Below are 17477 nucleotides of genomic sequence, written 5' to 3'. Positions count from 1 at the left end.
CATTATTAGAAAGGCAAATGCTGGCATTGAAGTAGGGTTGTTGGCCTAAAAAAAATAGATTAGGAGGGAGAAAATAGAAAAAATCTGTGAGGTATCAGAAGCAGTTGATAGCATAATAACATTCATATGCAAGCAAGGGTTTTCTGTGGCAATGTGAATCAGCTCACATGCTAATAAACCATAGTAAGATTCTGGAATTTATATTATTACTCACCAAATACAACTCCAGGCCAGTGAATCATGTCTGGGATTGCATTTTGGACTCCAAGCCCTGGCACTTGTAACTGGATCCCAGTGCGCAAGACAAAGTTCTGCAGCGGCACCCGAGTCACGTTGAGCCATCTACAGACAACCTAAATTCAGCATAAACCTGGTGCTTTGTATTTCCTGTTGGCTTATTCTTGGCACTCTTTAGAGTTCTCAGAGATATGTCCCAAGTGAGTGCAGGGATACTGGTGAAATTTAGGACATTTGAACATGTTATGGTACCTAAAATGAAGCCATCAAGGAGTGATTTGGAGCAAGGCTGCTGCAGCCTGGTCCCCCACTTAGGCAATGGAGAGGAACAGGGTCTCCTCACCCTGCTGTGAAAGCCTGTCACCCATCTCTTGTGCCTATAGTCCTCTCCCCAAATGACTATAAACTGCAGTCTGAATTCAGCCCATAAGAATAAACTTTAAGAGTATCTAACGATTTTCTACATGCCTGCAGGGTCAATGACCTATGCAACAACCCGAGAATCTGATATTCAGAGAACCTGGGCACCAACAACTCCAGCATAAGTCTTGGAGTTTCAGGTACCACCACCTTGAAAATCAGCCCCAGGTGCATCGATGCAGGCACCCAAACCAACTGGGAATGTGTGAAAATGCAAACTCACCTTTAGTAAATGCAGGAATGCTGCTATAATCCTTGGTAAGTGAGAGCTGCTTGTTCTCTGGAGTAATGCTGTAAAGGAAAGCGGTCAAAGCAATTCAACAAGTCAGGAACACTCTAGCTGCCAACATGTCAGCTGTCAATGCTTAAACGCAGCACATTGTAGGTTTCTACAACATACTACATTATAGATATTTCTCCACAGGAATGCAAAACTGAGAGAAATTTTCATACAATGCATTCTTGTGCAAAGCAGGGCAGACTCAGCTGTAAGCAGAGGCATCCTGTCCAGGTACTCCCAAGATGATGTTAGTCCCTCAAAAGGTGTGGAAGCAGTGGCCTGGCCCCACATGCAGCTACTCTGGCCAGTGTAGCTTGGCCAGGGCGCAAGTGGGACTCCAACTGCCTTTGCCAGTCAAGCTGCTTCCCTGGGAGCCTCTCAAGAAACTTGTGCTGAGGCAAACAGGATGCCTTTGGGATTTTTCCACTGCTGCACAGACCCTGATATGAGGCAGGACCGTTTAAAACTTCCCTGAGTATGTAGAATGAGGAAGCCTTTTGCCAATAAATTATTTGCTGATGGGTCAAGTGCCAGCTCGTTTGATTTTTTTTCTGCCAGTTTGGAAATGAGAAGACCTAGACATGACATAGATGTATCAAAGTGATTTCAAGGAAATTCACCAGTGGAGTGGCACACATGATGATGGCTGACGGTGAGGGCAAAAGGCACAGCCAGGAATGGTGTGCTAAATCCTTTTTCACCTGGTGTGATTCACACAGTTAAATCAGAAGAGTATGTGATGTGTCAAAATCCTAGAGGCATCAGTGAAAGTAGGAACAGGCAGGTAGATAATCTTTCATGTGGAGGATCCCAAACTGCTTTACTCAGAAAGTCATTCTGAAGCTACAGGTAAAATATAAGGATCAAGAAGAGATTTAAAGATGAGATGGGACTTTGTGGCTTGGTAGAAAGAGCACTTCTAGAACAACTGGGCAACTGCAACATCAAAGGTGGCCAGGATCAGAGCAGTGCAATTAATGGAAAGAAGAGATTTGTGTATTGGTAGAGACTTTGGACAGAACAAGTTTAGAGGATGTCATTTGATAAAGAAGAAAATTCTGAACTAGTTGTGGAGTTTGATAAGAAGCTGGTGAAGGTAACAAGAGGATTAAAATTGATGGAACTTGGCAGCCTACATTACTTTGAAGAGGAGACTTAGGTACTAAGACAGATGCTTTTCAAAAAAATACCTGCAATACTGGATGCTTTCATTTAGTAAGTAATGGTGTAACCAGCTGCTGTCAGAGTTATAACTTAAAGAAGGATGTGTATGGAAGGCATCAACAAGTAACAGGCTGGCTTTATATTTCAGGTGTAATTGATTGACTGTAACATCCATGAATGAAATCTACAGATTTACACCCTACTGGAGAGGCTAAGAGAAGAGGAGATAATGAATGAAAGACTATTAGAGCAATTTATTGTAGAAGGGACAAGAATCATCTCCAACGGAAATGAGAAAGGTCTGATTTAAGTGAGGATACAAACCATGTGATGAGTGGGTCAGAGGCAGCAGCTTCTTGTGTGAGATACTAAGAAAAGCCAGAGCAATCAGCTAATAACACAGGATCCTGCATCCTTTAGAAAGCATCTCCATTGTAGCTATCTTTACATAGATGGGGTCCCTCAGAGCCCAGCAGGATTCCCCACCCCTGTGGGGATCTGTCCGGTCACAGTTCATAGCAAACCTGAGCTTAAAATTGCACAGAAGTTAAAGCAGAAAAGGCAAAGTGAAAGTAATATAAAATATAGTGGAATTATCATTGAGTATTTCTTATAATCATTAAAATGTCAAGAATAAAGCATGAGTAATTTATTTGCTACCAAGACCTGAAGATAAGAACACAAGATGACAATGAATACAGTTGTGGGTGTTAATTATTGCTCATAACAGACACAAAGATTAGAGCCACCAACTGTACCAAGTGTAATTCTTCATTTAGTAATTTAATATTCTTCCCTGTTCATCTCAATGCATTTTTATATGTCTGACCTTCTGTAGACTTCTCATTTTGTTCTCCAGTTGAAAGGGCAAAGCTGGTTAATTTCTGGTGATGTTTTGTGGCCATGTAGCTGCTGAAATATCTTTTTACACTCAGTTTTGTTTATAAATCTGAATTCAGTGGATATATGCTTAATGACACAAGCCTGTAAGCTGGGTGACATTGCTAAAATGTCAACCTTCAAAGGAGGGTAAGGATCTCTGCAGAACAGTTGTGTAATCTCAAATAGCAAATCCTGCACAAACATCTCTGTATTCCTTCCTCCCGGAGAGCGATTCTCCTCTGGCAGATTTCAAAACTCATAAAAGCATAATTTTAGCTCTGAAAAATGTTTTTAAGCATAAGAGTTGATGAATGATACAATGTAAAAGTGAAGCAGGGCTTTTGAGCCTCAAAGATGGTCTTGGGAGAAGCTGAAGCAGGCACAATTTATTGGCAAATAAGAGCGGTGACCTCCCACCCATACCATTGTACAACATCCCAGGTGGAAGACAGAGACGGGTTCATCTGTACATGAGCCCTGGCTGTGAGGAGCATGAAAAGAGAGACACCCTCCTGCAGTTTTTTCTCTGAGGAGTAGATGTAAATCTCCCATAGGGCTTTATGTGGCTATTAATGCAACCCCTGAGCACTATTCAAATAAAAGAATGACGGTTAATCAAACAGAGTCCCCTACCACATCCCAGGCATGACCAGCCCCTCTGGCTCTTGCTGCTATTCTTGTCATGATGAGGTGAAAAATGAAAACTGTGCTGTCCCTACTCCACCTCTCCACCATCACCCCCCAATTTTCCTCTTACAATTGCATCACTGCCATGGGTGAAGATCAGTCCATAATGTTTAAAAGGAGCCTGTAGGTCCTACATCTTTTGGGGCGAATTCTGCTTCTCTGAGTTAAGCCATGGCTGTCAGCTGCCTTGCCCAGAGATTTTTGGGTACATTGCATATGTTCATAAAGTCAAACTGGCTTTCAGGCCCTGGCTTTTACCTATGACTGGATGAGCAGATGTGGTACAAGCTGCAGTCAGACATTTTAATGCAGTCTGTATGTGGTCCTCTCATTTCTTTTAGAAAAGAGAGTTTATGAAATGGTGTTGAGGATTTCTTGGCTGGGCGAAGGCATGTGAGCAATCCAGCCGTTAGGTGGGAACAAAGCATAAGTTTACAAAATACTGGAGCAGACAAGGACGCTGTGTCCTTGTACGCTGGGAAAAAGGAAGATAAGAAGAGCCTGACAAACAACACCTGGATGCTGAAGGATGAGATCAGTAACTGCTGGACACCTCGTGAAGAAGTTTGCGCAGCCAATAGAGAATAAGATAGTGTCGCGTGAAACGGGGTATCGTACCAATTAGAGTATTGTATAATGCGCGTGGACATAGAAGCTTAGCCAATAATAATGTTATAGCTAGCGCGTGCTATCACCTTTTTTCTATATAAACCCTGTAAAACCCTGTAATAAAGGAGAACGACCATACTCATATTGAGACTCCATCGTTACTCCAGGACTGTCTTCCCACTCCGACATCTGGTAGCAGAGGATGGTTCTGCACGACTGAATTCTCCGAGACTGCGGTAAGCAGCGAGAGGAGGGGAGTGGGAAAACTTAACGGCTGGGAGAAGTGCTGCTTGGGTGCATAGTCAGAGCAGACAACGGTTCGAGGCGGCCTCTCGTCTCTCAGAGGACAAGGCGCAGCAATGGAAATAGAAGCTGCAGCGATGTTGCTCGCAAGTATCCTCTCTAAGAGAGGGATCGAGACAACGGTAAAACAACTCATCAAGTTGATTAAATTAGGAGCAAGATGTTAACTCATATTGAGTGTGATTCTTGACTCCGGCCGCTCTTCCCGACATTTGGCGCCCGAACAGGGACCCTCAAATCTGTTATAACTGGGCCGAGAACAGACGGAGGGCTTCTCAGATCTGCTCACAAGACTCGGCGGAGCAGACGGAGACGGGAGGGGCGGAGCAGGAAAGCATCTGCGAGAATTTGGGCAGAGAGCTGGAATCCAACTGCGTGCACCAGTTTGGACCTGCACCAGTAAGACCGCTTTTATTTACTATGGATCGTGAAGCAGCACTCACACTGTTAATTCTCGCAAAGCGAGAGGCCAGTGTGAGCACACGAAAGCTCCAAGAGCTCTGTCATTGGGGAAAAGAGAGAGGATGTTTTAAGACTCCTGAGACTATGTTCAGTGTCACAGAGTGGCGTGAACTGGAAGATAAGTTGTGGGACGAGACGATTAAGGGGAGTCGTACTGCAAAAGCTTTTGGACAGACTTGGCGAGAAGTAATGAATCACCTTCTGCAAACGATAGCAGAAAAAAAAATGGCCAAGGCTGCATCCACAATGTTGGACACTGAGACTACTACTCCTGAGTCCACATGTATTTTCGACTCGGAAACCACGAAAACCGCTAGAGGGGTTGTTGCCCCTATGAAAGCGTCAGCTACTGAGCTTTTAAATAATTCACCTGGCGACCCAGAAACAGGACAGTGCAATCCTAAACAAGGGAGTGCCGATTGCCGCCCGAGGGAATCTCAGCCCCGGTCAGTATCGGTAATAGACACTGAGCCTTCCTCCTCTGAGGACGAGGGAAGCCCGGGAGACGATAAAGAACCACCGCATTCCCCCCACCTCCCTCCTCCCCCCTTTTCCGCCCCCCCCCCCGCCCACTTGCAGCGGCGCGTGTCAGCCGGCCATGGAATGGCCGCCGCCAGGCGCGGCCGCGGCCGGCCCCCGGGCAGAACCATCCACCCCCCCCGCCACCGCCCTTTAATCCATCCCGCCTCTCGGAACCAGAGACGGTGAAACCAACTGCGCCCGCGATAGACGCGGAGCCGCCTGCAGTAGCCGCTGCGGACGACAGGGAGAGGCATTGGAGAAAAAAAAAAAAAAAAAAACAAAACCAAAAAAGGGAAAGTCCTTGAGAAATTAAAGACTGCTGTGAGTCAGTACAGAATCCGCTTATTGATAAAGCCAGTAAGAAACCCTCGGTCAAGTGTTTTAATTGTGGTAAACTTGGACACATCAAGAGCCAATGTAGAGTTTCTGCTAACAAAAAGACAGTGCAACAGTTGTAAGAAAGATGACAATACCACCAAGAATGCAGGAAGAAGGAAAACTTTACACCGAGCACGAAGGCCCCTCGCGCGACTACACAAATGCAAGGGGTTTGGGCTGCCAGCCCTCAAGCAGCCTCGCAACTACCAGATCCACCACTGCAGGAAGCTCCAGAGTGGATGTGGAAACCGCAGTACACATTCAACATAAAGGGACCATTGGGGTTTGGGCTTAGTGTATTTTTAAAGGGGCGATCTTCAACAGCTCTAAAAGGAATCCTGGTAGTCCCAGGGCTTATTGATGCAGATTATTGTGGGACTGTGAAAATTATGATTCATGTTTTAATCCCTCCTGTTTCTATTCCTAAAGGTACCAGAATAGCACAATTAGTTCCATTCAGGTCGTGTGTTCCAAACCCAGGTGAAGTACAACGTGGAGATGGTGGATTCGGCTCCACAGGGAAACTGCAGGTATACTTTGCCATGGACATAACAAGAGGTAAACCAGAAAAGGTAGTGCAATTGGAAGGGCCTGACGGAGCTATCATCAAGAAACCGATGACAATCGATACAGGAGCTAATGTTACGATTATTTCACGATATATTTGGCCTCCATCATGACCATTGATCAATCCAAATTTTGGCATTGCAGAGATAGGGGGCACACAAGCCACCTTAGTAAGTCAGCTGCCGATTACACTTGTGTTCCCCGACGGTGAGCACATTATGACACATCCGTATGTCATGACTACCCCAAAGGAATTGTTTGGCCTCATAGGCCGTGATTTATTGAGCCAAATGAAGACAATATTAGTGACCCATCCTTTTTAGGAACAGTCACTGAAGAACAACCAATCCTAAAAATTAGCTAGAAAACAAATGAGCCTGTTTGGATTGATCAGTAGCCGTTAAATTCTGAAAAACTGCTAAAAATACAAGAGTTAGTTAAGGACCAGTTGAGAGCAGGACATGTTGTTCCTTCTACTAATCCATGGAATACACCAATAATGCAGTATGGGAGCCCTGCAGCCAGGTTTGCCATCTCCAGTTATGCTTCCAGAAGAATGGGATTTGTTAATTATAGATTTAAAGGATTGTTTTTTCACCATTCCCTTGCACCCAGATAACGCTGAACGGTTTGCCTTTTCAGTACCATCGATTAACAAGGCAGAGCCCTATAAGAGATACCACTGGGTTGTGTTACCGCAATGAATGCGCAATTCCCCCACGATGTGTCAGCTGTATGTAGCCTGGACATTAGAGCCTGTAAGAAAGCAGTTTCCTCAGTTGATAATTTATCATTATATGGATGACATTTACAAGATGAAATTTTAACTCAATTACAAGACATCTCAAGCCATCGCGGAGTAATAATTACTCCTGAAAAGGTGCAAAAGACAGCACCTTGAAAGTATTTGAGGTGACACATAGATGCTAGCAATGTTAGAAATTTCAACGGTACATGATGTCTAGAAGCTTGTGGGAGATATCCAGTGGGTGCGGAATCTTTGCGGTATCACTAATGACGATATGGACCCTCTGGTAGAACTCTTTCGTAGGACCGCACGTGCAGATGAGAAACGAGAAATGACAGAGCTGACCAATTGGTTGCAGCGGCATGAGAGCGTCCTCCAGGGAATTGTTTTCAACAAGCAAGGCAATCACATGCGTTCTTGCACCAACCCGCTAGGATGTTAGCAAAGCAATTTGACTTACCACTCACTGATGCCCAAGGTATCGTTAAAGCATGCCCCGATTGTCAAAAGGAAGGGCTGGGCTTGGGCTGTGGGGTTAACCCATGAGGTCTCTTGCCATTACAGTTGTGGCAAATGGATGTCACCCATGTCACGTGGTTTGGTGCAAAGCGTTATGTACATGTCTGTATTGATACCTATCCTGCTGCCATGTGGGCCACGGCACAAACTGGAAAAAAGGCCTTACATATTGAATGACATCTTCATGCTTCTTTTGCAGTGCTGGGTGTGCCTAAAGAAATTAAGACGGACAACGGCCCAGCCTATGGTTCTACACGATTTGCTCAATTTTGTAATTTGTGGGGAATTACCCATGGTACGGGTATTCCACATCTTCCCGCAGGACAGGCTATTGTCGAACGGGCCAACCAAACCCTAAAGAACATGCTGCAAAGACAAAAGGGGGGAACCCAGGGCTTACTCCCAGAGGAACGATTGGCCAAAGCCTTATTTGTGCTAAATTATCTTAGATTGACAGGTGATCACAAAGACCCACAAATGGTAGTGCATCATGCTCTTTTACAGGCAAAAAGGACACAACAAAGTACAGGAATTATGGTAATGTATAAGGACCCAGAGTCCGGGAAATGGTGCGGACCAGCAGAAGTAAAACTTATTGGGAGAGGGTATATGTGTCTGCTTACAGATCGAGGCCTGTGCTGGATCCCAGCTAAGTGGGTCAAGCCATGGCTTCGCACTGATGCTGGACCCGGAATTGTCCCAATGGCAACTGGGACGGCACCGGCGGGTGCTGGAGCCACTGATCCAACAGATTCTGACTAATAGAGTATTACACTTTAGAGGACTAGTGGACATTGAGTCCTTCAGAGAGGGTTTTAGAACAACTTGCCTTATTGTATATAGAACTTGCTTTAGGTAGAAAGTGTGTTAAGCATAATTTGGTTAAACATAGTGTGATTACGGGAAGATAGTGTGGGGTAAACTTAAAAGTTAGTTAAAGCCAAAATTAGGGGTAAGGTCTATTTCCATTAATAACCTGGGAACGAGGTTGATTGTGTTTCCACAGATGCAGGACCACGACGGACTCCTGTTCGATTTGCATGGCCATCATCATCTGGAGCATCATAGATGGTGTAGCAATATGAATACCACCTCAGTCAAAAAACTAATGTATAGGTCACCTTGGTTAACATAACAGGTCAGGATTCTCTGTGCACCGCAACCGCATCATAAAGTCCACGAACCAATAGACAAGATGGCTATGACTCGTGCAGCGCGCCTGGCCAGCGAGCGCATGCATCATAAATTGCAACCAAGGCAGACTTTTGGCACCTGCTAGCCACGTGTGCCAAAACCCGTTCCTCTGCAAATGTATAAATACCGGGATTTTCTGAAGAGCATCGGGCTGGTGTACAGTGAGGCCATCGTTGCCTCTGTGGGGATGCCCACGGAAAGCTGGCACCTACCGATTGCTGGGCTGAGTTCGCAGAGCAAGATGACACAAGAATGTATGGATGGTTCATCTTCCTCATAGTCCTCATGGTCTGGGTCATTAGGGGTAATGGGTTGGCTCAAAGAATTATGGGCATTGTTGTAGTTATTGTGATTTTAGCTATTGTAATAATTTTACCTTGTTCAGCTTGTTAAGGAAAAATGGCATCCCAAGTTATTAGGCAAGCTTGGATTGCTCAAAAACAAAAAGGGGGAATTGTTGAGGATTTCTTGGCTGGGCGAAGGCATGTGAGCAATCCAGCCGTTAGGTGGGAACGAAGCATAAGTTTACAAAATACTGGAGCAGACAAGGACGCTGTGTCCTTGTACGCTGGGAAAAAGGAAGATAAGAAGAGCCTGACAAACAACACCTGGATGCTGAAGGATGAGATCAGTAACTGCTGGACACCTCGTGAAGAAGTTTGCGCAGCCAATAGAGAATAAGATAGTGTCACGTGAAACGGGGTATTGTACCAATTAGAGTATTGTATAATGCGCGTGGACATAGAAGCTTAGCCAATAATAACGTTATAGCTAGCGCGTGCTATCACCTTTTTTCTAGATAAACCCTGTAAAACCCTGTGTCCTGGGTTCAGCTGGGATAGAGTTAATTTTTACAGGAACCTGGGAGGTGGGGGGCATAGCCGGGGCAGCTGACCTGAACTGGCCAAGGAGCTATTCCATACCATGTGACATCATGCTCAGTATATAAAGGGGGAGCGGGCCGGGGGGTGGGCTCTTCTTTTCGGTGGGGGAAGTGGCAGACCGTCGGGTCCCGGGTGGTGAGCAGTTGCACTGTGCATCACTCTTTTTGTATACTTTTTCATTAGTACCGTTGTTGTTGTTGCAATTTCTTTGTGTTGTTCCAGTAAACTGCCTTTATCTCAACCCTCGAGGTTCCAGGTTTGGTTTTTTTTTCTCTCCTCCGTCTTCCCCCCATCCCACCGGAGGGGGGCGGGAGGAGTGAGCGAGCGGCCGCGTGGTCCTTTGTTACCGGCTGGGCTGAAACCACGACAGTCCTTTTTGGCGCCCAACGTGGGGCACGAAGGGTTGAGATAACGACAGATCTGGCCAGAGCGTGTTGAAACAAATTTGTCATACGCATTTCTTATACTAGATAAATAGATGTTAGTCACAATGTTGATTCAGCTGTTTACATGGTGGCGTTTTGTAAGTTCTTATATGCTTTATGTATTGCCTGTAGTTGCGTATCTCATCTCTGGGAGAGTGATTGGGATTATCATTTTGCTGTACTGGGCAATGTCGACTTGTGAAATGATTACATCACTGGTCATGAGGTTAAGCTGTTATCTGTATGAGGCAGTGATATCATTTCCAGACTTTGGGCACCTTCTGTCGGGTTTTATTGGTAATTACACCCAACCCATGGGGAAGTCAGGGGGGAATACTTCCCCCCATCCGTTCCCCTCCCTTTTCTCTTTCCAACTAATTACAACAGTTTTCGAGAATTTTGAATATCCTTGGGATGCGCAAGCCTGTGTGCTGTTAGTGCTATGCCTCCTGACTATGTTTCAGGTCTTGTCTAGGGCTACAAAGAGGCTCTTTAAGAGTACCACCCAGAGATCTGTCCCAAAGCTGGATATTCATGGGTGGCACGGCGTGTGGGAGGATGTGGGCAGGTATCTAGAGAACTTCTCACCTCCAGTGACTTGGAAGTTCACTCCCGAACAACTGCAGAACCCTCATGAAGTGATAGAATTTTTGAAAGGAAAATGCTGTGGCTATCCCAGAGACACACAACTCACTACACTGTGCTGGGCCCTGGCCGGTATCTACCAAACCCTGCTTGATACTATGCAGCACCCCCAGGGGGAAAAGGGGGAAAAGATGGAAAACAAGACAACATGCACCGTGGCTGCCCCAACCCCGACAACATGCACCGTGGCCGCCCCTACCACGACAACAGGTACCATGGCTGCCCCTACCCCGGTGACAGATACTGCCACTAAACCAGAGAACCAACCTGTGCCAGTATCAGTTGCCCCTGTACAGAAAAAGAAACACACAAAGAAATCAGTTCGCTCAGTGAGAGATGAAGATGAACCAGGGTCATCGCGAGAACAGGAGGAAGAGGCAGAACCTGAAATAATTACCCGATCTCTATCCCTGAGTGAGTTGCGTGACATGCGAAAAGATTTTAGCCGCCACCCAGGTGAGCACATTGTTACCTGGCTGCTCCGATGCTGGGATAATGGGGCTAGTAGTGTGGAATTAGAGGGTAAGGAAGCCAAGCAGTTGGGATCTCTGTCTAGAGAAGGGGGTATCGACAAGGCGATTGGGAGAAAAACACAAGTCCTCAGCCTCTGGAGGCGACTTCTGTTAGGTGTAAAGGAAAGATACCCTTTCAGGGATGAAGTTACATGTCACCAAGGCAAGTGGACCACCATGGAGAGAGGTATCCAGTACCTGAGGGAATTAGCGGTGCTGGAGGTGATTTATAATGATCCAGAAAATGCGCAGTCACCCACAGATCCAGATGAAGTCCAATGCACACAACCGATGTGGCGGAAGTTTCTACGAAGTGCACCACCAACCTATGCCAACTCATTGGCAGTAATGTCCTGGAGAGAAGGCTATGGACAAACGGTGGATGAATTGGCTGTCCAACTCCGGCAATATGAAGGAAGTCTCTCTTCCTCCCTACGGGCCTGTGTCTCAGCTGTAGAGGAATTGTCCCGAGAGTTCCAGCAATTCAAAGTAGATATGTCCTCCTCCTCACCTGTACAGGCCCGCATTGCAGTTATTGGGAGTAAGCGTTCCTCTGCCCAAGAGAGAGGAGAGAGAAAGTACACACGACGGGCTAACCTGTGGTTTTACCTGCGTGACCATGGAGAGGACATGAGGAAGTGGGATGGAAAACCTACCTCAGTCCTGGATTCACGGGTACGGGAGTTGCGAGAAAAAGCAACCAGAAAAGAAGATTCTTCTTGGAAAACTGCTGCTCCAGTTTCCCGTGAGCAGTCCCCCGGGCGCAGTAGATGGGCCGATCTCATTTCTGATCCTCTTGAAGGGACTTCTGATTCACATGTGCAAAAAGTGGGTAACAGATATTCTAACCAGGATTAGAGGGGCCCTGCCTCCAGCCAGGTGGAGGAGAGGGACAACCGAGTCTACTGGACAGTGTGGATTCGATGGCCTGGCACGTCAGACCCACAGGAATATAAGGCTCTAGTAGACACTGGTGCACAATGTACCCTAATGCCATCAAGTTATAAAGGGGCAGAACCCATCTGTATCTCTGGTGTGACAGGGGGATCCCAAGAGCTAACCGTATTGGAAGCCGAAATGAGTCTAACCGGGAATGAGTGGCATAAACACCCCATTGCAACTGGCCCAGAGGCCCCGTGCATCCTTGGTATAGATTATCTCAGAAGGGGGTATTTCAAGGACCCAAAAGGGTACCGTTGGGCCTTTGGTATAGCTGCATTGGAGACGGAGGAGATTGAACAGCTGTCTACCCTGCCTGGTCTCTCCCAAGACCCTTCGGTTGTGGGGTTGCTGAAGGTTGAAGAACAACAGGTGCCAATTGCTACCACGACGGTGCACCGGCGGCAATATCGCACCAACCGAGACTCCCTGATCCCCATCCATAAGCTGATTTGCCAATTGGAGAGCCAAGGAGTGATCAGCAAGACTCACTCACCCTTTAATAGTCCCATATGGCCCGTGCGGAAATCTAATGGGGATTGGAGACTAACAGTAGATTATCGTGGGCTGAATGAAGTCACGCCACCGCTGAGCGCTGCTGTGCCAGATATGTTAGAGCTTCAATATGAACTGGAATCAAAGACAGCTAAGTGGTATGCCACAATTGACATTGCTAATGCATTTTTCTCCATTCCTTTGGCAGCGGAGTGCAGGCCACAGTTTGCTTTCACTTGGAGGGGTGTCCAGTACACCTGGAATCGACTGCCCCAGGGGTGGAAACACAGCCCCACTATTTGCCATGGACTGATCCAGACTGCACTAGAAAAAGGTGAAGCTCCAGAGCACCTGCAATATATTGATGACATCATCATATGGGGCAGCACGGCAGAAGAAGTTTTTGAGAAAGGGAAGAAAATAATCCAAATCCTTTTGAAGGCTGGCTTTGCCATAAAAGAAAGTAAGGTCAAGGGACCTGCGCAGGAGATCCAGTTCTTAGGAGTAAAATGGCAAGACGGGCGTCGTCAGATCCCTGCGGACGTGATCAACAAAATAGCAGCTATGTCCTCACCGACTAATAAAAAGGAAACACAGGCTTTCTTAGGTGTTGTGGGCTTTTGGAGAATGCATATTCCAAATTACAGTCAAATTGTAAGTCCTCTCTACCAAGTTACCCGGAAGAAGAACGATTTTAAATGGGGGCCTGAGCAACGACAAGCCTTTGAACAAATTAAGCGGGAGATTGTTCATGCCGTAGCCCTTGGACCAGTCCGGACAGGACCAGATGTTAAAAATGTGCTCTACACTGCAGCTGGGGAGAATGGCCCTACCTGGAGCCTTTGGCAGAAAGCACCTGGAGAGACCCGAGGCCGACCCCTGGGGTTTTGGAGTCGGGGATATCGAGGATCCGAGGCTCGCTATACTCCAACTGAAAAAGAGATATTGGCAGCATATGAAGGAGTTCGAGCCGCTTCAGAAGTGGTTGGTACTGAAACACAGCTCTTCTTAGCACCCCGACTGCCAGTGCTGGGCTGGATGTTCAAAGGGAAAGTTTCCTCTACACATCACGCGACTGACGCCACGTGGAGTAAGTGGATCGCACTGATCACACAACGGGCTCGCATAGGAAACCCCAGTCGCCCAGGAATTTTAGAAGTGATCACGGACTGGCCAGAAGACAAAGACTTTGGAATGTTGCCAGAGGAGGAGGTGACACGGGCTGAAGAGGCCCCGCTGTATAATAAACTGCCAGAAAATGAGAGGCAATATGCCCTGTTCACTGATGGGTCCTGTCGCATCGTGGGAAAACATCGGAGGTGGAAGGCTGCTGTATGGAGTCCTACACGACTAGTTGCAGAAACTGCTGAAGGAGAAGGTGAATCGAGTCAGTTTGCGGAGGTGAAAGCCATCCAGCTAGCATTAGATATTGCTGAAAGAGAAAAGTGGCCAGTGCTCTATCTCTATACTGACTCATGGATGGTGGCAAATGCCCTATGGGGGTGGCTAAAGCAATGGAAGAAGGGCAACTGGCAACGCAGAGGTAAACCCATTTGGGCTGCCGCACTGTGGCAAGATATCGCTGTTCGGATAGAGAAGCTAGTGGTAAAAGTACGTCACGTAGATGCTCATGTACCCAAGAGTCGGGCCACTGAAGAACATCAAAACAATCAGCAGGCAGATCAGGCCGCCAAGATTGAAGTGTCTCAGGTGGACCTGGACTGGCAACGTAGGGGTGAGCTATTTATGGCTCGGTGGGCCCACGATACCTCAGGCCATCAGGGGAGAGATGCAACATATAGATGGGCTCGAGATCGAGGGGTGGACTTGACCATGGACACTATCGCACAGGTCATCCACGAATGTGAAACATGTGCCGCAATTAAGCAAGCCAAGCGGCAAAAACCCCTGTCGCATGGGGGGCGATGGCTGAAATATAAACAGTGGGAGGCCTGGCAGATTGACTATATCACACTCCCACGAACACGCCAAGGCAAGTGCCATGTGCTTACAATGGTGGAAGCAACCACTGGATGGCTGGAAACATACCCTGTGTCCCATGCCACTGCCCAGAACACTATTCTGGGCCTTGAAGAGAAAATTTTATGGCAACACGGCACCCCAGAAAGAATCGAGTCGGACAACGGGACTCACTTCCGAAACAACCTCGTAGACACCTGGGCCAAAGAACACGGCATTGAGTGGGTATATCACATCCCTTATCACGCACCGGCCTCCGGAAAAATCGAGCGATACAACGGACTGCTGAAAACTACATTGAGAGCGATGGGGGGTGGGACTTTCAAACATTGGGATACACATTTAACAAAAGCCACCTGGTTAGTTAATACTAGAGGATCCGCCAATCGGGCTGGCCCCGCCCAACCAAGACTTCCACATACTGTAGAAGGGGATAAAGTCCCTGTAGTGCGCATGAGGAGTATGTTAGGAAAGACAGTCTGGGTTAGTCCTCCCTCAAGCAGAGGCAAACCCATTCAAGGGGTTGTTTTTGCTCAGGGACCTGGGTACACCTGGTGGGTGATGCAGAAGGATGGGGAAGTTCGATGTGTACCTCAGGGAGATTTGATTTTGGGAGAGAATAGCCAGTGAATTGGGCTGTATGATACCTAACTGCTAAATACCCTGCCAATGCATGTCATTGTATCTATAGTGTCTATATGCCATATCAAGGGTATTACTGTAAGAATTACCCAAATGACTGCGGGATGGACTTTGAAACTAAGCCAAGTACAACAGCGACAGAACTTGAACTGACACCCAGCAATTTCCTCAAGATCAACATCCTCGACCTGCAGAACAAGGGCGTGAGTTGTACCAAATGTACTAGCCACAAGTTCAAGAGGCAGCATACAACGACCCACCATCTCACACCATCTCTCTTATCCTGAAGAACTGTTACAACAGATGGAGCCCCAAAGTCATGGACTAAATAAAATCAATGGACACATTAGAGGAATAGCCCATACGCTAAAGGAATACCATTCGCGCGTGTGTGTGTGTGCGGGGGGACGACGGGGACGGACGCAAGTCCATATACTTATATATATATAAGACAAGGAAGTGGTAGTGGTCGATTGGAAAATGTAAGATCTGGGCATGATGTAGATGGTATAGAATAAGGGGTGGATAATGTCCTGGGTTCAGCTGGGATAGAGTTAATTTTTACAGGAACCTGGGAGGTGGGGGGCATAGCCGGGGCAGCTGACCTGAACTGGCCAAGGAGCTATTCCATACCATGTGACATCATGCTCAGTATATAAAGGGGGAGCGGGCCGGGGGGTGGGCTCTTCTTTTCGGTGGGGGAAGTGGCAGACCGTCGGGTCCCGGGTGGTGAGCAGTTGCACTGTGCATCACTCTTTTTGTATACTTTTTCATTAGTACCGTTGTTGTTGTTGCAATTTCTTTGTGTTGTTCCAGTAAACTGCCTTTATCTCAACCCTCGAGGTTCCAGGTTTGGTTTTTTTTTCTCTCCTCCGTCTTCCCCCCATCCCACCGGAGGGGGGCGGGAGGAGTGAGCGAGCGGCCGCGTGGTCCTTTGTTACCGGCTGGGCTGGAACCACGACACCCTGTAATAAAGGAGAACGACCATACTCATATTGAGACTCCATCGTTACTCCGGGACCGTCTTCCCACTCCGACAAAATGGGAGAAAGCTTTCTGGCAGAACAATCTTGAGCACTGATCCCACAAATCTTCACACATGCATCTGCTGAACTCACAGATAGGTCAGCATGGCCTTTAAAGGCTGCAGGATCAGGGCATTTGTGTCTTTGTCCCTTTTTTCCAAGCTGAAACTCTATTACAGCTATCAAGCAGTTGAGATAGATGTGTGACATTACAGGATGCTAATTTCTGAGGATTTCTCTTCCTTTTCCTTTTGCAGTATTTAGATTTTTCCTATATTTATAGCACTGTGGTGGGTTGACCCTGGCTGGACACCAGGTACCCACCAAAGCTGCTCTATCACTCCCCTCCTCAGCTGGACAGGGGAGAGAAAATATAACAAAAGGCTCATGGGTCGAGATAAGGACAGGGAGAGATCACTCGCCAGTTACCATCATGGGAAAAACAGACTCAACTCAGGGAAAATAGATATCATTTATTACCAATCAAATCAGAGTAGGATAATGAGAAATAAACCCAAATCTTAAAACACCTTCCCCCCCCTTCTTCCTGGCCACAACTTCACTCCAGAATTCTCTACCTCCTCCCCCTGAGTGGCACAGGGGGGCGGGGAATGGGGGTTGCAGTCAGTTCATCACACATTGTCTCTGCTACTCCTTCCTCCTCAGGGGGAGGACTCCTCACACTCTTCCCCTGCTCCAGCATGGGGTCCCTCCCACAGGAGACAGTCCTCCATGAACTTCTCCAACATGAGTCCTTCCCACAGGCTGCAGTTCTTCACAAACTGCTCCAGCATGGGTCCCTTCCATGGGGTGCAATCCTTCAGGAACAGACTGCTCCAGTGTGGGTCCCCTGCAGGGTCACAAGTCCTGCCAGAAAACCTGCTCTAGCATGGGCTCCTCTCTCTTCATGGGTCCACAGGTCCTGCCAGGATCCTGCTCCAGCGTGGGCTTCCCATGG

The sequence above is a fragment of the Haliaeetus albicilla genome, chromosome W (assembly GCF_947461875.1).
Source record: "Haliaeetus albicilla chromosome W, bHalAlb1.1, whole genome shotgun sequence".
Classification (NCBI taxonomy): domain Eukaryota; kingdom Metazoa; phylum Chordata; class Aves; order Accipitriformes; family Accipitridae; genus Haliaeetus; species Haliaeetus albicilla.
Note: the sequence above shows the minus strand (reverse complement) of the source record.